At 38.7% G+C, this 23291-nt stretch overlaps 1 protein-coding gene across 3 annotated transcripts in view; it reads right to left on the bottom strand.

Moving 5' to 3' along the window:
• The window catches only part of CDH12 (cadherin 12), a 963430-nt gene that overhangs the window by 130843 nt on the left and 809296 nt on the right, over positions 1-23291 (bottom strand). The window lies entirely within an intron of this gene.

Genomic DNA, 23291 nt, shown 5'->3' with positions numbered 1-23291 from the left:
AGAGATAGAGATAGAGATAGAGATAGAGATAGAGATAGAGATAGAGAGAGAGAGAGATAGAGATAGAGATAGAGATAGAGATAGAGATAGAGATAGAGATAGAGAGAGAGAGAGATAGAGATAGAGATAGATATAGATAGATAGAGAGAGAGAGACCCAAAGCTAGACTCAACATTGGGAATTCTTGAAACATCAGGGATCCACTTCTGTGGTCATTTTGGGGAAGCATCCATTGTAGTCAAACTTCAGGTCCCCTCTCAGTTGGACGATTAGAACTGCACTCTGCTTTGCTGCCCTAAATCATACCGATAAATCTCACTTTACATTTTTGCCATGTGTGTCTCATGGTATTTGGCCTTTTTTTTTTTTCATGACACAAGATCTCAAAAATCTTACCTACCATGTGTCCTCTCACAGGGAGAAACTGGGGAAGGTGTGTGTGCTCAGCCTAAACAGGGAAGTACATGAAGGCACAAGGAGGTCAGAAGTTCCAGGAAATGGGGGAGTGAACACCAGACAGGTGGAAAGAATAAAAATAACACGGTTATTAGGGAAGAACTCATGGCCACGGGATGCTGCGATCCTGCGGAGCCAACAAACCAGATTGCAGCAGGTCAGAAAAAGACTAAAGGAGACCTCTTCAGGGCTAGAAATTAAGGCAAAAGCTATGGTATGGAGAATGTGGTTTATTCACCAGGAGATGAACATCCCTCCCCTATAAAATTCAAGGCTGTATTAAGTTGCAGGAAACCAAGAAGTATTTGCACAGTCATAATAATATATGCCCTGAATGTCAGCAAACTTCTGTCTTGAGAAACAAAAGTAAATATGGGGGGAAAATATAGGGGGACGTGCCTTTAGGGAGGCATCGGTGAGACAGGAAACCAAGGGGGCGAAGGTGGATGACAACTGACATTTTTCTAGAGGATTACTTGGTCCTACAGTCTTTTCAAAGTGTTTGCTTCAAAGCGAAGGCTCGAAAACTCAAACGAAAGACATACAGATGAATTAACAAAGAAAAGATAAAATCATTTTAAATAGAAAAGGAGATAGGAGAATGATAGCCTACCAGTTGTGATCCTATCCTGGTTTTATTAGGGACCTTCCCCAGCTATTTATAAAGTACCGACTAAGCAGTCGCCGGGCACTGGAAATAAAGCAGTGAATAAAACAGACAAATCTTGGACTTCACAGAGTCTGTCTTTTCTTCCTTGGTAGGTTGGAAAATGAGTCCATGTACCGTAAATCTGCTCTATCATTTTCTAACTCTAGGTTTTTAGAACTTTTGCAACTGACTGCAATTGCTGGGTTCTGGTCACCACTCTTATTCCTCCTGCCATTCTCCTTTGGACTCTCCTCATTCCAGTCAAATGCACTCTCCTCTTGGTCTTTGCTTTTTTTTTCCTGTTTTCTTGAGCTAGGAAACTCTTCTCCTTCAGTATACAAATTGACTCATTCATTCCAGTCTGAAGTCAAATGCTATCTCATTAGAGAGACCTCCTTGAGCATTATCTTTAAAATACCTACCACATGAGCAACAAACACAAAAATAAAAAGGACTACGTCAAATTAAAAAAGCTTCTTAAAAAAATATTTTATTTATTTATTCATGAGAGACACAGAGAGAGAGACAGAGACACAGGCAGAGGGAGAAGCTGGGTCCCTGCGGGGAGCCCAATGCAGGGACTCGATCTCAGGACCCCGGGGATCACAACCTGAGCCCAAGGCAGATGCTCAACCACTAGGCCACCCAGGGGCCCCGAGTTCTACACACATTCTATGTATCTATGTGTATATATGTGCACGTATGCATATATGATGTATGTACACTCCTGTTTATGTGTGTGCATATGTTATGTATGCATATATGCGTGTCCAAGTATGCATATGTATATATACAGTCATACTGTGCACCTTATATTTATACAATGTTATACATCCATTATATGTCAATGAATCTGGAAAAAAAAGATAAAATTAAATATAAAATAAAATACTTACCAATCAGTCATTCCTTCTCCCTCTCCCTTTGGCCTGCTTTATAGCACTTGCAACCATCTGATCTAATATGCATTTACTTAAGTTTTTTGTCAGTGTTTCCCTCATATAAGCTCAGAGCTTCTCAATGTTTGTTTGTTATTTTGTGGTGTCTAGAGCATTGCCTGGTAAATATTCGATACTCAAGATCAATATTTGGGGTAAAAAAAGAACACAAAGGAAAAAGTAAGACAATGGATATAACTGAATGTTTGTTTAAAATAAACATATAGGGCTCCTGCGGAGCTCATTGGGTTAAGCCTCTGTCTCTTGATTTCTGACTCGAGTCACAATCTCAGGATCATGAGATCGAGTCCCTTGTTGGGCTCTGTACTGAGGGCGGAGCCTGCTTAGGGTTCTTGCTCTCTCCCTCTGTCCCTCACCCTGCTCATGGGCACAAACGTGTGCATGATCTCTGTCTCTAAATAAACAAACAAACAAATAAATAAAAATAAATAAATAAATAAACATGTTACTACACATAGCATTTATATTTGTAAAGTTATTTTCACATCTAAACTTCAAGTAATGTTTAAATCCTCTTTAAAAACTAGTATCTTAGGTAATTTTAGAAAAACTGAATCAGTGTTCAAAAATTTAAGTTAATTTCTTGAAATAGAATATTTCCCGGATGTGTATATAATTATAGGAAGCAGACCGCTCAGAGTTTTTTTTTTTTTTTTGCTGTTGTTTTTTGTTTTATTTTGTTTTGTTCTGTTTTGTTTGTAAGTTCAGCCATTCCTTGCACTATCCTCTCCCTATTTATTCATTGAGCACACTTTTTTTTTTATATTCAGCAAAGACGGAAGTCTGTGATGCTCTATGTCCAACATAATGAGGTTTTGACACATAGTTTAGAAGATAGCAACACCTTATTAGCTGTAGAATAATACACAGATACTGAAATGAGAGAACTAGACAACTCTGAAGTTTTTCTTCTCACCTCCCTCTCCAGGGAAGGAAGGGTGTTAAGAGGTGCTGCTGAATAATAATCACAGATGAGTCCCTCTCTGACTCTGTTGTCTTGCATGATTTACAGAACATGACCCTTCAGATGGTCTTTGTTTTCTTTTCCAGTCCCCAAAAGGAAATATTTATTTTCACTGTGTTTATTAAATTACAGACTTTAGGCAACTTGATGAGAACGTTGGGGCCTGATGCTATTTGAGTCTACAGGTGTGTGCCCAGTGTTGACGTGTCCCACCTGATGCAACACTTCTGCGCTACAATCAGATTTCCTTTAAGCCCCCACCTGCCCCCAACACCCCTCTCACTATTCACAAATATGAAGTAAGAAATGATGGCTTTGTCTGGATAGAGCCCAGCGCCCGTGAAAACCAGCAAGCTAAGGTGATAAACTGGCTATTACAAAAGACAGCCTCAGTCTTATGTAAAGATAATAATGTACTTCGATACTGTTATTTAGTGGGAAGACTGATTATAGAAATCCCAATGGCATCCCACCATGCCCCGGAAAACCTACATCGTTGCAGACCTGTAATGTAACTACTAGTTGAAAATGATAACGGGAATAATGGGTTAAAATTTTTTTTTAAACCCAAATAAGGAAGCATTAACCTGAAAGCTTTTTGCCAGAGACATCTTATGTCTGAGTGGGCATAGGAGAGTGGGGCTGGAGAGGAAAGGTGGAGTAAGATATGGCAGCGTAAAGCCAGTGACCCAGATAGGAAAGGGAAGGAGAAAGAGGGCATGATTTTCTCACTAATCTTGAGAGCACTGGGTAAGATTTAAGTGGAGACTCTATGTGAAACTGCAAAGCAAGCACATGAAATATAATTTGCTTCCACGTTGGCAAAGGGAGGGGACTGCAGGTGGGCACTGGGATAATCTGTATCATGCAATGTAAGCTTGATGGAAATAGCTTCAGAAAAGCGTGTGATTGCTGCAACCAATTTAAAGTTGAAAGTAAAATATGATTACTCTGTATCTAGGAGTTCCTATCACAGCTCTATCCCAGGTGGTGACCAAAGAACACCCATTTGCATGCTTCCTTACCAAAATCTTAGAACTACTCGAGGCCTCTAGGTCAGTATATTGGTAAAAAAGGGATTCAGGATAAAATTTCTACTGCTCCTCCTGGCTTGGGTTTTTATTTTCACATTTCTGTAGCAGATTCTACTGTCTGCCCTCTGCTGGAAAATGGAAGATTATCTGTGCAAACACATTCTACCCAAATAAATTGAGTACCAGAATTTTATATATATATATATATATATATATATATATATATATATATATAAAGTCTGTGATCTATCTATCTATATATCTATCCCTGTGGGTGGTGTCTAGGAAGTCAAGACACCTTGGTTTTTGTGTTCACTTGAGCTGGGCAGCTGCAATCAGCTTTATGCAAATTAGGCATGGCCCATCTAGGGGCTCCTGGTTGGTGGCTAATAAAGTGAGGAGAGGGAAAGATGTCACCCCAAAAGTAAGCACCTCTCATTGGCATTGGCCGGGCCAGACACTTAACATCGTTTACATGGTTCTGTGTAATTATAAAGTTTATGTGTATAGAGCGAAGCTGTTTCTGTGAAACTGTATATTTTGTAAATAAATATATTGCTACTTTGAAAAAAAAAAATATATATATATCCTCCTCTCTAAGACTTAGGTTTTTATTATAAAATTGGTATATAAGTAGGAGTTTGGATCCAATGAGTTTATAGCTTCCATAGATTAGAATAATGTCTAGTACATTGCAACTGGTCCAATAAATGAAAAATGAAAATATTACATATTCTCTCCCTTGACTGATTGAGAAGATGGATTGTTGCTTGTGTTTCCCTAATGATGGCCTTACAAGTATTCCCATTGAGGAAAAGTTGTGATATAAATCTGCAAAGCGGGCAGCCCAGGTGGCTCAGCGGTTTAGCACCGCCTTCAGCCCAGGGTGTGATCCTGGAAACCCGGGATCAAGTCCCACGTCAGGCTCCCTGCATGGAGCCTGCTTCTCCCTCTGCCTGGGTCTCTGCCTTTTTCTCTCTCCTCTCTCTGTGTCTCTCATGAATAAAAAAAAAAAAAAAAATCTTTACAAATCTGCAAAGCTGGAAGGGCCCTCAGTTATTTAATTAAAAGGTAGTTGGCTAGAAGAATAGAATTCTAGCATGGGGGAAACACAGAGATAATTTCACCTAATAGTATAGATAGTGCAGATTTGTGTAGCTGCCAGGCTTGAACGTTTGTAGAGACTTAAAGGGAATTCTTAGAATTGCAATTGTAACAGCTATCGTCACAACAGTGCTGTGTAACAAATACCCTAGAACTCATTTGCAAAAGGCAATAAGCAGTTACTCTCATGGTCATGGTTCTACCAATGTAACCTGGGCTATTCATAGAAGTTCTGTTTCAATGTGTAGATCTACCTGTATTTGGTTGCACTCGTGGGTTGGGCTATGGTCTTGTCCAGTGGGCTTTATTCTGGGACCCACATTAATGTATAAACAGGTACCTGGGCAAGCTCTCTTTGTGGCATTTACAGAGCTTAACAAGAAAAACCCAACTGTGAATGCACATCACGTCCCTGCTCATGCCATGCTTTTTTTTTTTTTTTTTTTTTTTTTTTGTGCGGGACATGCCATGCTTCTTAGCATCCCATTGACCAAAGCAAGTCACATCACTAAGCCACAAATCAAGGAGCAGAGAAGCATCTTCTGCCTGCAGTAGGAGAGCAGATAAGATCCCATCACAGCAGTCATGAACACAGGAAGGTGTGCTGATCTCCATGCAATGTTATTCCTTCCTCTTCCTTTATCACCAATAAATCCCTAGGAAAGGCTGTTATTGTTTTTTAATGCTTTTGAAATTGGATGGTGGGTGCAGGATGGTTGTTCGCCTGTCTCCTGAAACTGCTTGTGGGATAGCTCCCGAGTTAGGAGCAGAGGTTAGATGAGGGTGGCCAGAAAAAGAGTAGATGTTTGTTTGGGTTTTGCTAGGATTTTTCTGATTTAACAGTTTTCATGAACTCAATGTTGAAAAATCATCAGTCCTTCCTTTGCTTGTGCCTGTTATTTTTCTATATTCTCTTTTTATAACAAACAGATCACCTAAAAACGATAAAGAAAAACTACGCTTCTGTTGCTCCGTAATTGAGACAGCCCTGTCTGAACATCACCACTCCCCAAGTTCCCGAAGAAGCTTTATTCCATCCATCCAAGGCCTTCCCTTCCTGAGTTTTTCTATTGAATCTGGGATCTGTCATAACTCCAATAATGATTATTCACAGCACTGAAGCCTGTGTCCATGCCTCTGTCACTATATCACACGTCTGCATGTGTGTAACAGATTTACTTAATGCCCCATAGGGCGCGCACCAGACTAGAGGCTACTCCAAACTCCTTGCATCAGGCAGTGCTGAAGGGGAATAGTGTAAATCTAGACTATCTCCAGGAAAACAGGCAAAGACAATTTTATAAACTTTACTTTGGGCTCACAATTTTGCGCCATTTGGTGGTGAGAGAAAGAATGACTTGTCACAGCATCGCAATTTTAATCAAGAAGAGATTTTGGGTTGCAATAAAACACAGGGTCCTCTAATTTGAGATTTTTAAAACCAGTCTCATTTTAATCATGTTCATAACAACAACTCTAAGGCAAATAAAACCTGGGGCTCGGTAACATGATGGTTCAAATTTATTTTCGTGAATAAGGACAGTCAACAAAGCAAAATAAACACTACGAAAATCTACTACAAATTATAGGCTCATTTCCTTAGAGACACGTCTAAGCCCCCTAGATTAAGGAATGGTCTCAGACTAAAAGATAATTTAGCTGCAGGGGGTGGGGGGAGGAAGCATGCCCCAGTCCCGAGATTTTCCCATCTTGTTGTTCATTGGTGATGACATCATCATAGAATGGAACCTAGGAATCGTGACCTTAAAGGGCTTTTTCTTCACCCATTTCAAGAGGTACTTGATTGGTATGGAATTCCAAATGCTACGGGGTCAAATGGAAATCTCTTTGGGGAATAGAGAGAAAATAGCTATTATTTGACACAGGACTAAATTGCCTCCGTTTAGAAAAAAACAAAAAAATCTATGCTTCTCAGCTATTTTACTATCTATAGGAGTATGCTTAGCAGTTATTCCCCATTTAACACCCAGGCTACCACTTATCTAAATGAGTTGCCATTGGGAAAATGTGTACGTACTTGCAGACAGAGCATCGTGGATGCATTATTCAGAACTCTTCCGGCTGCCAGCGATAGAAAATCAACTCAAACTGCCTTCAGGGGGAAATGGACTTTATTGACTCACATAGCCTAAGAGTCAAGAGTGGTCTGGCTTCAAGCACACTACTAGACCAGAGGCTCCAAGGATGTCTTCGGGACTCATGCTTTTTATCTCAGGGCTCGGTCTTCAACTGCAGGGTCCCATTTTGCAGACACAGAGACAACAGGCCTGCCAGTGCTCCAGGTCTATATTGGTTCTGTCGGCCACTACAGGAGGAACAAAATGTCCTTTTTGTACAAAATAGCTCTAACATAAACCTTAGAAAAGGGACTCACTGGCTCTGCTTACTTTGGCATGTGTTGACTGTCATCCCTGAACTTAAAACTGATTGGCCAAATCTGTTTTACCTCTGGAGCTGACGTTGCTGGGACCCACAACACAAGCAGTGGAGGAAGGGAGGAAGAGGTTGGTCTCAAGAAAAAGTAAGATTTTTTTTTCCCCAAAAGAAGAAGATGCTGGGATTTTGGACAGGCCACCACCGGGCAGAGTGCCCCCTTCTAAAAACTCATGTGAACCCTCCACTGAAGTTTATCTACAACAAAGGTCTGTGCTAAGGGAAGGGTGATTGACAGGTCCTACATGGTTTTCGGAGGCCTCAATACTCAGAAGCCAAAGGATATGGAAATTAGAGGACTCCACGGTTTGCAAACCCAACTGGTAACTTCTAGGACCAAAATGCTCTGGAGGGATATTTCTGGAAGGCTTCCACTTTGTCACATGCAACAGCCTAGTTAATACACCTCTTAAAAAGAGGTTAAAAGAAATCATTTCTCAAAGACGTTTTATAAGAAACGGAAATAACGTATGTGTTATCTTCTTTCCCCTAAGCAAGTATCAAATGTACGCTCTTTAGTTTTTTTAATAAAATATAGCTATATTTTATTTTTAGCTTATCAAGTCCAGATCATTCAAAACAAAACTATGCAGATTAAGATAGCTAATATTAATACCCTTTTCTCTACTTTCAGATTCTGAGTATGAACAGGAGGGTTTCCTTATAATTATCTGAATGTGGTAGGTTATACCTCTGTATATCCCCCTTTTGTTTAATTATATTCTGGAGGAAAGAGGAGTTTTTAAAATTAATAATACATCAATTTATTGATAAATGGTAAATATTGCCAAGAGTAAAGTTATATGTTTGTATTTGTTTATTTTCTGATATATGAGAAAGACTTTAAAAACCTAAAAAAAGACTTCTTTTGCAAATATTTCTCTGGACATTCTAGGTGGGGTTTAGAAAATTGTTTTTTACATCGCAGCACATGGAGGTAGAATAAAGTTAGCAAGAGTGACAATAAAAACAATAACACAAACACATCCACCAAAACCCAACAAACAAACATGTAAATGAAAAAAATCTTTGGCTGGTAATCTCTGGCTGGTAACAGAATAAAAGTAGGGGAAAGATGGAAAATCAGGAATAACCTTTATAAGTTAACTCAAACAACACTGGAGTAGAAAGTATAGATTTTACACCATTTGCCAGAAATCCAATGTGTTCATCATCATCAAATATGGCATAGTAAGTACTAAACAGAAGCTTTCAGAAAATATGAAAGTTTTCATCATAATAATGGTATTTCATGGATTTCTTTGTTTTGCGTTCCATAGTTATCCACTTCTTAACTTTCTAAAACTAAGTGGTTTACTAACATGTTTACCATGAAAATCACCTTTAAAACAAAACTTAGGTTTAATTATTTTTTTTTATTGGTGTTCAATTTGCCAACATATAGCATAACACCCAGTGCTCATCCTGCAAAGTGCCTCCCTCAGTGCCCATCACCCAGTCACCCCAAACCCCCGCCCACCTCCCTTTAAAAGGCCCCAGACAGGGGAGCCCTGGGTGGCTCAGTGGTTAAGCGCTTGCCTTCGTCCCAGGGCGTGATCCTGGAGACCCGGGATCGAGTCCCACATTAGGCTCCCTGCATGGAGCCTGCTTCTCCCTCTGCCTGTTGTCTCTGCCCCTCTCTCTTTGTGTCTCTTGTGAATAAATAAATACAATCTTTAGGAAAAAAAAAAAAAGGCCCTAGATAGACAGAATAACTATTTCTCTCCATTCTCTCCACTCATGGCCATTCCATTATTTATCCTAGTTTAAGTAGCTCTTAGGAAAATCCTGAGATTGTCATTAAAGTCAGAACCTAAATTCCAGTAGTAAAAGAACTATCAAATCAAAATACATCGTACAAAAGTAAAATAAAATCACCCTCCAGCTATAAATTAGAGACCATGCGCAATGCTTATTTTAAAATACTAACATTCTAATTATTGATCACCAGTTAACATTTGGCCTAAGGTTCAATTAGACTATTAACAGAGGAGATGTTGTATGAACTGATAAGTTACTATTGTGAACAATCTTTTATTATTATTTAAAAGTTGGTTACAAGAGACAGAAGAACTATTAACAATGTTTAAAAATATTTGAAATCATCCAGAGCTTATGTTCTTATTAGGGAGGTCCCTTTTATTTTGGGGGGGGGGAGGTCCCTTATGAAAATTAATAAAATATGACTTTAAAATGTGACCTGAAAAAATACATACATACATACATAAATAAATAAATAAATAAATAAATAAATAAATAAATAAAATGTGACCTGATGTTCCATAACATGTTAACTTGGCCTAGTTTATTCTAACGACATGGAAAACATTCATGCTTTTGTTTTTTGCTCACAACCACATCTCAGCTGGAAAATGGAAGCAAAATTATTTTATATAAAGTGCCTTATATAACTACTCAAATACTAAGCATCGATGTATCGTTTGGGGCTCAGAGAGATCACCTGACCACACTGACATATTTTAAAGGAGAGAAAATCAAAAAAGGGGGGCTGACGGGAGAGGAAGGAAGAACTAGTAGGAAGAGGGAAGGAATCCTACTTCCACCAACTGCCAGGTGTAGGCGCTGCGTTCTCAGAGCCCACTGGGGTGTTCTAAAATTCTTGTTTCATTTTATTTTGAAGCTTAATTCAATCTCTAAAAGCTTGTTCTTGTTTTTTTTTTTTTTTTTTTTTTTTTTTCCACCTGGAAGAAAATTGTTACTTCTTTGGAACATATTGTTCTATTATGTGAAATGAACTACTTTAAATACCCTGATTACGAAAACTCATTGCCTAACAAAACTCTGAGACTTATAAAGAAAATTACTTTGCAAGGGTTTGTGTGCAATTCTCATTATAAAAGTCAAAGAGAGAGGGAGAAATAGAGACAGACGAATCCCAAAAATATATTCATAAAAAAATTACCAGTTGCTACAGATTCCAAGAGAAAAATCAAGAATCGAGCCGTGTCATTTTGAGATGGTCAGCTTTGATCCTTTTCAGGCCTTGGTCAACGGTAGATACGCTATTCAAAACCAGGGGCATGGGATGATTTTTGAGCAAAACCAAAATGAGACACTGAAAAGAAATGGACCAGAAAATTGTTAAGCAGCCTCATCTTTTTCCTAGGAACTTATATAACTCCTAATGCTCTCCATCACCTCTGTGTCGCTCAGGTCACTTCAACAGACATTTTACACAACAGGATTTTAAATGGAACTCCTGCTTTCTCCGAGTTGTAACTGAAGTCCCAGTGCTGAGGATACGAGGTATCAAACTCTCCCTACGGGTAAAGTTCTGCAACCCCCTATGGGGAGTCGGCCCAAAGGGTAATCCAACACCAGTGGGCCACAGGCAGACCGTTAGCCACCCCTGGTCATCTAAAGACGAAGCGTTCTTGGGGATGTCAGTAGGAAGGGTGTCTTTAGAGACCTTGACTGACACAGTAGCCTCATCAAAGATGCTCAGGCCCTACTTGAAACATGAAAGCCCAACGTGTAGGGGTGGAACACAGCATTGGTGGCTTTTAGAGGCCCTGGATGGCCAATGTGCAGCCCGGTCACAGAGACCATCCGCAATGCTCCAGCTTTTCTCTTTCTCTTCTCATGGTGCTCAAGGCACACAAAGGCCTGGCTGTTGTACTGGGGAGTCTGGAGCTTAGAGAAATCTTGTGACCACACCTAAAAAAAAGAAACATTTAAGGGAAGGAGAGCTGATAAAGATGGGCTTGCAAGCCAGGGACAGAAGGGGGAACTCTAGCAGGAGGGAGCGCTCTTCCTTGGAAGGCGGGCGGGGTGAAGGCAACGCCTCTAAGGGCCACATGTGGACGCTCCAAAATGGAATCATGCTGGAGTTGTTTTGAGATGGATTTCATTGAAAAAAGAATATCTAAAGGCCATGAACCCCTACAGAGATACGCTGTGTACGTGGTACCCTCAAAAACAAATGCTAACAAAATGAACCAAGTCGTGGGCTAGAGGACTGAGTCATTATGCCCACTGGGGACCTCCTGGGAACCGCAGAGGCGCTGGACGGGGGACAGTCATGGTTTGGATTTCGAGTCAGCTTTACCCAGACAGCAGCAATCAACAGTTTATACTCTCCCCTAAATCTTTGCTTTTTTTTTTTTTTTCTTTCAATCCCCCACCATTTCAGGCCCCACTTCTGAGGGGCCCGGAAACAACTGTCAGTTAGCAGGGAAGCAGGCGGGTGTCGGAGCAAGGAGGAAGAAGACACTAATTATATCCTCCCTACTTTTGCAAAGCTGGTTTCCAATAAGGCCTGATCTGCAAGAAAAGGGGAGATGTGAATCACATGCAAATAACTTTTGACAACTGGACTTTTTTTTTTTTTTTTTTTGGAAAACCCACAAATGGGACTCATTTGCTATTCAAGTTCTAATCCAAAGGCAAGAAATATGTTTCAATGAAAGCTTGTTTGACGACGGCGGGGGAGAAAGGAATAAAACCTGTTTTGTAACTTTGATCTCCCTGCGTCCAAGTCGTTCCAACTCGTCTTCCATTTGCTAACTGTCAGATCCTGTGCTAAACACGCAGGAGACAACGATCGTCACGTGGATGCGGGTGTTGGCTGGCCCATCACGCAGCACTGTGAGCTCTTGTGGGCACAATCCGCACCTCCTCCTCCTCCCCCTCATGACCTCCGTGTGCTACTACCACTAGGAGCTCCAGGGTCACGGTAACCTGGGAGGCCCAGGATGTGGCACCAATGCCATGGAGCCCAAAATCTCAGCATGTGCAGGCCTCCAGGTTACAAAACTAAAACCCGAGGACAACTGTGCACAAACAGCCAAGCAGGCTTTCAGCTAGCCCCAATCAGTCATTTTTTTACACTGCTCCCATGTTTTCTGTGTTGCCCAGCTTGTGTTGCCTCAAACGCTTCTGGTTGGCTGCTGCCTGATTCAGATCAATTTTTTTGCTCCAATGAACACTTTAAAAAATTTTAATATGCTTCAGTTTATCCTTTTTTTTTTAAGACTCTATTTATTTATTTACTCCTGAGAGACACAGAGAGAGAAGCAGAGACACAGGCAGAGGGAGAAGCAGGCTCCATGCAGGGAGCCCAACGTGGGACTCGATCCTAGGACCCTGGGGTCACTCCCTGGGCCAAAGGCAGATGCTCCTTTGAGCCACCCAGGAATCCCTCAATTTATCCCTTAATACTAGTAATAGTAATATTGCTCTTAAGGCCAGCATCACCCTTAGATGGCACTTGCAGACGTTCAAACATATTTATTGAGTAGATACATGAATATACAAATATAAATTAGGCTTATATTCATCGGTATTATAGAGATGATTTCTTATGATGTAATAGAGTATATACTTGAGAGTTAAAATTCATATTTTTTTGCTAATTAAAAGTACTAAAGCCTTACTTAATTATCCCCCAACCACCCCCTCCCGGGTCTTTTATTCTTGTTTTTCCTTTTCTTTTTTTTGTTTTCCCTTTTCTAACCTGTTTTATCCACTTATTCCTACCCTTAAACACACACACACACACACACACACACACACACACACACACAGGGTTGCAAATGAGAATCAAATTTAAAAATACAAAGAATGAAACATTCCATCTATGGCACTCCCTGAAAATACATGTGCTGTGAAAAACTATCACTGAGGGGGGTGTATAAATTATCTTACCTACTCTTGATGTTCCCTTGTAGTGACCCTGCTCCCTACCCCCATACCCTTGCTCAGTCCTCCACCCCAAGGAAGGGGAATGAGTTTGCTGACTGCCCCGCCAATCATCTTGGCACACTGGAGAGGAGGGATGATGGTAGAGGTTGTGACCCAGCCTACCATTGCTAATGGCCAAATCTGTCTAAATCCAGGTTTTCATATTTAAAGAACTCCCTTTCTGCAGATTACAACCTACACTCTTTAATATCAATCTTATTAGGAAGTAGATGTGGTATTTTGGTCTCCAGATGCCTTCCTCCTTCACCTATTCTCAACTGGGTCAAAACTCAGGTCAGGAGAGGGATTATTCCTTTTTGTTTCTTTCAAAAATCTCAGTAATTGTCTCTGCCTTTTTCATTTAACTGGTCAGATCTTGGCAGTTCAATTCCCTAGGTTTTTTGGGGGGTTTGTTTTTATATTTACCTTCTTCTCTTCATAATGCTATTACCATTAATTATTCTGTTAAACATCTTCTCTCACTCAGAATGTAAAAAGAAACAAAGTAGCCTTAAACCCAGATCCCTACTAATTTTTAGTCTTCAGTCTATGCTATGAAATAATATTAGACTTTTTCTCATTATGATACTTTTTTGCTGAAAACCTCTCATGGCTACTGGTTGCCTTCAGGAAAATTGACTTTTCTGGTCCTTCCCAGGCTGAATCACACTACCTTTCCAGTACTCATCCTGCGGTTCACCCACAGGCATCCTCCCCGCACCAGTCTACCCACCTCTAACAAAGTACAGTCTACCTTGCCTAATTGTACATGTTTTGTTGTACTAATCACACAATTCAAACATTTCTTAATCTCTAAACAAATATCCACTCTTACCACCCTCCCAACTCAGAGTTCGTCACTGTGATGGTTAATCTTATCTCTATACGTGGCTAGACCATGGTATCCAGTTATTTATCAAACACTACTGTTTACATGTCACTATGAAGGGAGGGTGTAGATTTGATGAATACATATAATCAGTTGACTTCAAGTGAAAGAGATTCTCCTCAATATGTAAGTGGGCCTCCTCCAATCAGCTGTAGAACTAAAGACAACAACTGAGGTTTCCTGGAGAAGAAGAAATTCTGCCTGAAGTTTGTCACTTCAACTCCTGTCTTAATTGGCAATGTGATGACCTAACCTATAGATTTCAGATTTTTCAACCCCCACAATCATGTGAGCCAAGTCTTTAAAATACATCTTTCCATAGATGATAGATAGATAGGTGATAGATAGATAGATAGATAGATAGATAGATAGATGATAGATAGATAGATAGATAGATAGATGATAGATATAGATGATAGATGATAGATATAGATGGATGGTAGATGTAGATAGATGATGGATAGATAAATGGATAGATGATAGATAGATAAATAGATGGATGATAGATGGATATAGATGATAGATATAGATGGATGATAGATATAGATAAATGATGGATAGATAAATGGATAGATAGATGATAGATAAAGATATAGATAGATGATAGATGATATATATAGATATAGACATAGATATAGATAGATGGATACATAGATGGATGATAGATATAGATGATACATGATAGATATAAATAGATATAGATAGATGATAGATATAGATAGATGATAGATGTTAGATAGATGATATAGATAGATGATAGATAGATATATATAGATATAGATGATATAGATATAGATATAGATAGATATAGATAGATATAGATATAGATAGATGGATACATAGATGGATACATAGATGGATGATATAGATGATAGATAGATGATAGATGATAGATACAGAGATTTCATATATATATATATATATGAAATACATGGACTAGAGCATACATACGTCCCATTGGTATGCTTCTGTGGAGAATCCTAACTGGTGCAATTGGCTCTCCTCTCTGCTCCTGCACGATGTTGCCTCTTATCAAATCCATCACCCATTATTCCTGACTAAATGTCATCACTTCCATCCCTTCCATCTTTGTTAGATCCAAACTACATGCTACCCACTCAGAGTACATTGCATCTATAGGATACACTGTAAATACTCTATCAGGGAGAGGAGCAAAAGTGTTAGTGACTCTAACTTCATTTTCTCAGGCTCAAAGTCACTTCAATATGGACTTTTTATAAACAGAAAGTGATGGGCTCTGTCATCTTAGAGGATGGAGGCTGAGAGGGAAAATACTTCTGTACGTTGAGACATTACAGATGACACACAACTTAGGCCCTTTCTGACAAAACAACAACAACAACAACAACAACAAAATGACCTGATTTACCCAACACTGTGAAACGATTGTTTCAGAATATGGAAACTGTGTCACTTGTCTTCTAAGTAATATGTGTGAAATATTTTCTCTATGATTAATTAATGTTAAAAGATTTTAATTGATTTTAAAATGGCCTGTCCTAGCAGACGTAGGATTTTGAAAACATGCCTTAATTCTACACAAAAATTTTTAAGTTACTGAAACAAAAATAGTGAACGATGACCCCTAAATAGAATTTTGTTTAGTTTCCCTACTACGTGAACTTCCTGGAAGACTCTTGCCCAGAAGAGGCGCATATCATTCCTCTGACACTTACTAAAAACCCAAAGACAAAAGAAATTTGATGAATGTTTAGCTGCAAAAGGTAAAGTTTTGATGACACTAATGATTTAATCTATACAATTATCCTGTTTTCATACAATTTTGGATATTTTCTACACCTCATACTTTCATTTCTTCCATCATTCACAGTTCTTCACACAGTCATCACCTAAGCATGAGAGTCTACTGACGTTTGGGTGCCCTTGAAACACGCAAGATAATATCTAAGCTTGATCTTAATATTAAGCTTCCGACTTATTTGAAAATTATCTCAGAATTTCGGAAAGAATCTTGAGGCTCATGCCAATGTGGTTAGAAAGATAAAAACTATTAAAAGCAGTTTACTTTTCCTTACTTCGTCTTTCTGAGCCACTAAGGAATGAAAGATAAATTATTTAGGTTTTTAATATTTCTTTCTGTAAAAGCAATTTATACATGCAAAAGTCATTTGTTCTTCTGGCAGTTATTTTTTTTCCTTAAAGATATAGTTATATAATGATTTTTAGAGAGTCTTAATAATTATTCATTTATATTATTAAAAAAAGAGCACGAAATAGTATTTAATAGAATATACTTACTATTCCCTTGCTATCACTTTCTGAAACTACCTCTAAGCTATTTTTAATATACTTCAGAGGAAGGGAAAATGAGTTCAAATGGGTGGTAAGTATAAACATTGGACATGTGCCTTTAATTTATACTCATTTTTAGTTGAAATATAATGCTTGAAGAGCTTAAGAAGGAAGGTGACTGTATTTTCAAAACAGAAATAAGGGTTCATATTTACATAGATAATCATCCTACCCATTATTTTATGGCAGATAAATTGTCAAGGAAATATACTTTTTCTTGTCTATTATATGACCTGGGATCTACTTGATCAACTATCCTGTCGAATAGCCAAATCACCTAAAATCAACTCAATTAATTCTGGTAAGTCTGACTTTATTTCTTCTTTATGGAACACCCAAGGCTACTGAGTACGTGGACACAGCATTCGGTGCCTATTTTTCTAAACAGAGATGTGCTATCAGGTTCAATGCTTCCATTTAGATTTGCCCAATAAGGTTGCATTAGCTCAACCATTGTAATATATTCTCGGCCTCATTTAAGAGATGATAGACTCAAAGACCAAATGAAAAATACATGGAGATTTGATTTTGCTTTGTATATTATAGAGGGGCTTATCCAATAAATATCTACTGAGTCCTTACTGTTCAAAAGAATATTAAAGTCTGCGGACAAGAAACTGCTCTTCAGCATCTACCATTTAGAACCAGTGTATCAGCTTGAAAATATTGTCTAAAAATCAAATTCTTCTGAGCTACTGGGAGAAAGATATTTTACTCACATCTTATCTATGAAGGAGTTGTGATTGGGAGAGATTATATAATTTGCCCAAGGTTTTAGAGCTTGGAAGAGCCAAAACAAAACTGAAATACAGATTTGTGTAATTACACAACCCGCATGAACTTCCAACAGTGCCAAGCTGCCCTCACAGAACTTGCAGGTTGGCCATGGAGAAAATAAAAAAAAACAACAACATGAAAAAGCGTTATGTTTTAAGAAACATTTAGGAGTTGTAATTTAGGAGTGAGATTATTTCTAATTAGAAGGATCAAAATCTGGGCTCAGCTGTATTTGAGTAGAATGTTTCATGGAATATATATATTTTTATCATAAGACCTAAATTGTAGGCTTAGAACAACCATAATTACCAAAAATGAGGGAAGAATAAGCAAACACGCCAAGTATAATCCATACTATGTGATATTTTATCTAACGTTACATCGCCAGATTTATTTTGGTGCTCGATGTGGCTGCAATATTTTAAATTTTCATCGACTGCAACAAATAAGCCAAAAAATAATGAATAAAATTTTCGAAGGCCATTATAATGTAAACCCACTCTTTCAATCGTAAGAAAAAAACAAAACAAAAAAAATGAGGAAAGTGCTTGTCAAGGTTCCACATTTTGTGTCTGGAGATTAGTTTTAGAAAGAAAGGGGTGATCATCTTTCAAATTTTGGCATTTAATGAGAAAGATATTTTGTACTAATAGTTCTGTTTTATTTTTAATTCTATCATGTATTCTATTGTAGATGCTCATCAATCATAGGAATATTGTCATGATTATTGCATGAATCAGTACAATGATCTTCCCATTAGGGAAGTAGGAGACTGTTTTCCATTTTCACTTGCAAAGTGGGAAAATACACAGTAGGACAGGCTTTTGCTACAGTTTTATTTGCAGGCCTCTGCAGCTCTTAAGTGAATATTAAGTGAAAACGTTTAATCTTTCTTTGACAATTTCAAGATGTTTCCACTATCCTCTTAGAGCTTCCTAGGCTCCTCAGGTATAGTCACTTTCAAACCTGTAAATTGAAATTACTTTCAGTGCGAGATACAAGTAAAAACTATTAAATATCTTTAATTGTATATGTGATAGGCCTATTAAGTCTATGTTGCAAGGAAAAAAAATAGGCTTCGGAATAGGCAAGATAGATTAGGTGCTGAGGCTTTCAGGGGTTATCTGATCCTAAGGGTGTAGACTTTATCTTGGGCTAGGCTATTTTAAACAACTCTGTGAAAAATAGAAGCTAATTTAGAGAAAACAGATAGTAATGCAAATGTTTCTTGTCCAGAGAAATACGAATTACTGACGGCTGCTGGTGTGCAACTGATTACTGCCCCGTGCATAAGCCAGACTTCCAAATTCATTGGAACATCACTTTGCTGCATATAAATGTATCTCCTTTGGTATCTCCTTTATACCAGGCGTAACATCTTACTGGTCCCCTCTTCAATAATGAGATAAATAAAATCTTTAACACTTGTTCATTTTAGCTCCTCATGAAAGTCATGAATTTGCCCTTTAACTGAAAATAATCCTTTAATATTTTTAGGATGCATTTTCACATATAATATGAAAATAGATATGCTGATATACAATGTCACTTAGAGGAGATCGTTACACGTTTCATTTCCTCTAATACACACTTACAAAATCACTGGTTAGAAAGCTTAGTTCAGGGGCACCTGGGTGTCTCAGTGGTGGAGCCTCTGCCTCTGGCTCAGGACGTGACCCCGGGGTCCTGGGATCGAGTCCCGCTTTGGGGTCCCTGCAGGGAGCCTGCTTCTCCCTCTGCCTCTGTCTCTGCCTCTCTGTGTGTCTCTCATGAATAAATAAAATCTTTACAAAAGAAAACTTAATTCATATCACAACACACTAGAAAAGGTTACTTTATTCTAGTTTCCTAGTCTTAACAAAGCATTCAAAAACATTTTTGGTATAAATTACATCATGATATGGTCATTTATCTTAATTCAAATGCAATGTATATAATTATCTAAATTAGGACCTTTTTAACATTTGGTTCTGGTTACTTCATTATTGATTATCAGTATCTCTATCATATAGCCTCTATACGTCTCAGTTGTACAAAGTCATATTGACAGACATACATCTAAGATGTTTGAAAAATAGAAATTTTAACTTTGGCCGACCAGTAAGGCAAGCATTACCTGTTTGCTCCTATTAAATTTTAAAGCCTCCCCCATATACCATTAAACCAATATGATAATTACCACAAAGAGATGAATTGATAAAAAATAAATAGTAAAATAAAAATTAAAAATAAATAAATACATAAAAATAAAAATAATAAAAAATAAAATCCAAAGTATTTAACAAATCAACAAGAAAATACTGTTGCCCTTCAATGTTCCTTTATTTTCCAATGTAGGAGTGATTCTATTTTATGTCGGCTTTATTTCCCCAGACAGTAACGTTGAACACAACTGAGCTATTTTTCCACATTAACTTTTCTCTTGCTGCGGCTTTCGCTGAAACGCGTGATCATATTTACCTAGAGTATGTGCCGGATTACGAAATATTCCTTACCAAATCAGAGATTCAAGGGAATGATTGAATTATAAGCCTAGTCTTTCTCCCTCCCAAGTTTTTATTAAATTCCAGTTAGTTAACATATAGTATAATATTAGTTTCAGGTGTAGAATTTAGTGATTCGACACTTAACATACAATACCCAGTGCCCATCCCAAGTGCCCCCCTTAATCCCCATCACCATTTAACCCATCCTCCTGCCCACCTCCCCTCTGGGAGCCATGCCTTTGTCTTCTACAGTTAAGAGACTATTTCTTGATTTTTCTCTGGCTTTTCCCTGCTCTGTGTTCATTTACTTTGTTTCTTAAATTCCAGATATGAGTGAAATCGTATAATATTGGTCTTTCTCTGACCCCTTTATGTTGGATAAGCTATTCTTTAATCGAGTGGGTGTTTTATTTCCCTATTTGACAATTTAAGATGGCCTGTATCGTACAGAAAGCAAACACGGTAATGATACTTCAATTCTACTGAAGATGTGCCATTATGTCCTAAATTGCCTATTTTCTTTTCTTCTTCATGCAAGTCCTTTTTTAGCTTCTCTTAGCAAAGGCGTGGGCTTCACGCAACAAATTGACCCTCAAATTCCACAAGGCCTCACCCTTAGTCTTTTGCAGAATTTACTGTTACCACTAGATGTCACTACTCGCTTCGCAGAAGGACTTGTAGATGGACTGAGTCCAGGAAAAACCGATAAATACACAATTAAAAGTTGACTCAGTCTGTGGAGAATCACCCAGCTGCATCAAAATGTTGACTAATACTATATTTACTACCCGAAATATCATGATAACCCTTTCACATGACAATCGAGCCTTAACAAATATTCTCATTGTCAGACTTGGTGAGGGTTTTAAAGTCAGGGCTTGTGAATGAGTTGGCTTCAAATATTTAAGGAGAGAAAGATTTCTGTCTATCCCGATGCTCGCAATGATGACATGAAGGCAAATATCCTCATACCTATTCTGTAAGAAGTAAATGAGTCAATATTGTACATGTTTTATTCATTTTACTTTGTTTCTCATTTTCCTTTGAATGCTATGATGACATACATTATTTAAAATCTATAATTATGGGCACATATATCAAACATCGACTGTGAAAGTGTTCAGAGTGCTAAGAAGACACTCATTCATTCATTCATTCATTCATTCATTTATTCATCTATTGATTGAACAAAATATCATTGAGCCCAAACAATGCCCCAGTAGCATTTGCAAGGCCTCCTGTGAAGAAGACAAAAACCAGAGAAGTGCCCCAACGCTGGTGGAAGGCGGGTGCCAGTGGACATGGCAAGAATCTTACCCACCACAATAAGTAGAAAGATTTTAACTGAAAAGTCTGGTTTGCCTCTAAAATCAGATAACTTAGTTCCATCAGAAAATTTGTGAAATCTTAGAAGCTTACCAAGCTTACTCTTGGTAAGTCTGGATCTCTGAATAACTCAAAGTCAACGTAGTCTTTCTGTGGCTTGGCATGGGAAGCCAGTCTGAGCAACACGTGCCGTCTTAAAAATGGTACCGTCGCGAGCTGGAAGCTGTGCCTCCAACAGGCCAAATCATGTAGGAAGTAACTGGATGACACAGGAACAGTAGTGAGGCAAAGAGAGAGGATCATGAATGTTTAGTCAAATTTGCTTCAGCAAAGGAAAACCTCCTCTGCAGCAGATGCTTGCAAATTGCAGATTTCCCCTAATTCTACATCTGCTGCTCACATTTTAGGAAGCAGTTACATCTAGAAAAACCTTTTCCTCTAAAGCATTAAAATTGTCATCTCTCATCTCTATGTCTGTCCTTGAGGCACATGAAGTTGATCAACGGCATTTGTTGAGGACTTTATTTTTAGGAAATGTGAGGAATAGAGGAAAGAAACTTAAGGAGGCACCAGGCATGTTACCCCACATTTTGGAAGTACAGAATTATATGGCTTTGCGTGCTACTATCCTCAATTCCTTTTTAGACTTTAAAACCATAAATGAGATACATTTATATATGGTTAGCATTATCCACACACTAGCCATAACGTCAAGATAAGTTTAGCAAAAATAAATAAATAAATAAATAAATAAATAAATAAATAAATAAATAAATAAATAAATAAATAATCCTGCGTGGCTTCCATCTGGTCCTAAAACTAATCTGTTTACTTGATTCTTACAAGGAAGTGGATGTGCTCTTTCTTTTTATTTTTCCCCTGAACTTTCATTTAGCTCCTCTTACAGCAATTTTCTATGCAATTTTCTAAGCAAACCTATGTCTTCTTTTACTTGCTACAGAGGGACTCTGCTTTTTGGCTACTGAAGAGACTCAAAACCCTATGAGGCCAAGAGCAGGTGTGAGAGATCATTAGCATCTCATCCCAGGAGCTTCTTTTCGAATTAGCTAAATCACCACCAAGTGCGCCAGGGTCAGTCCCCAGAGGCAGAAAGACATTCCTTTCTGTTTTCTCAGACCTCAGGGATGCCACTTACTTTTTCCTCTTTTAGAGATGATTGAGGGAAAAAAAAAAAATCTGCCACTCTGGATGTCCCCCTGTGAAATAGGAACTGCAGGTCTGTTATGCGTGCGTTGTGCTGACCTCCTAATGAGCAAGATCCCCAGAAACCTGGGACCACTAAGGAGACCCAAGGAAGCGCATTCAAAGCTTTTCACCTTGTAAAAGTGCTGCTTTTCCTTCCTTTGGCATCTGCTAATTAGCAAATGCCCCCTTACCTGCATTTCCTGAGACAACTCTTGGAAAAGCCTCAGACTGTGCCTAAACACGAAGGGAGATACACGAGGGTCTTTACAAGCAGGTGTGTAAGTGCCAAGCCGGTTATAGTGATTGCATGCGTTGCACCCACACTGACAACTGGAGGGGAATGGGGGAAAAAAAAAAAGTCCTTGCGATCTCTGCTCCCTGAGTAAGCACTGATTATCGATGCCTTTGGTACCACCTGCCCATAGTCCTGAAAGAGCTCACGCAAGTCCCCAAGGAAATAGCATCAGCAAACTGGAAATACTTGGGGAGCGTTTATTTGCGCGTTTTATCCCTCATTCACAAGGCAAGCGTCACAGGAGGGGCCACAGAATTTCAGAGCGCAGGGTCTCTAGGGGGCATCTCAGAGCCAGCCAGTGAATGAGTTTATGCTACAGGATTGCTTTGAGGGCAACATGAGACATCCTGTTGCGAACACCTTCAAGGTGACCCTTGCCCCTCAAGGTCCTACATCATTTCGCTTCCAGAAGTGCTGACTTCTGGCCACTGAATCTACATCTGCTTACCAAAAAGCCTAGCGAGTACACAGAGGAGTGTGCTCATGCCTCTCCCCTTTCTCATAATCCAGAGGTCCAAGTCTTTGTCCCAGGAGACTTTTGAGGTCGACATAGAAGATAAGCTGGCATAAAGCCATATATTTCAAGGGGAATATCATCTACCTGCGAAGTTCAGCCACACTTAGGGGAACAGACACACTTAGGGAAACACACTTA

Source organism: Canis lupus, chromosome 4 (assembly GCF_003254725.2).
Source record: "Canis lupus dingo isolate Sandy chromosome 4, ASM325472v2, whole genome shotgun sequence".
Lineage (NCBI taxonomy): Eukaryota > Metazoa > Chordata > Mammalia > Carnivora > Canidae > Canis > Canis lupus.
Note: the sequence above shows the minus strand (reverse complement) of the source record. Positions and strands in the feature narration are given on the sequence as shown.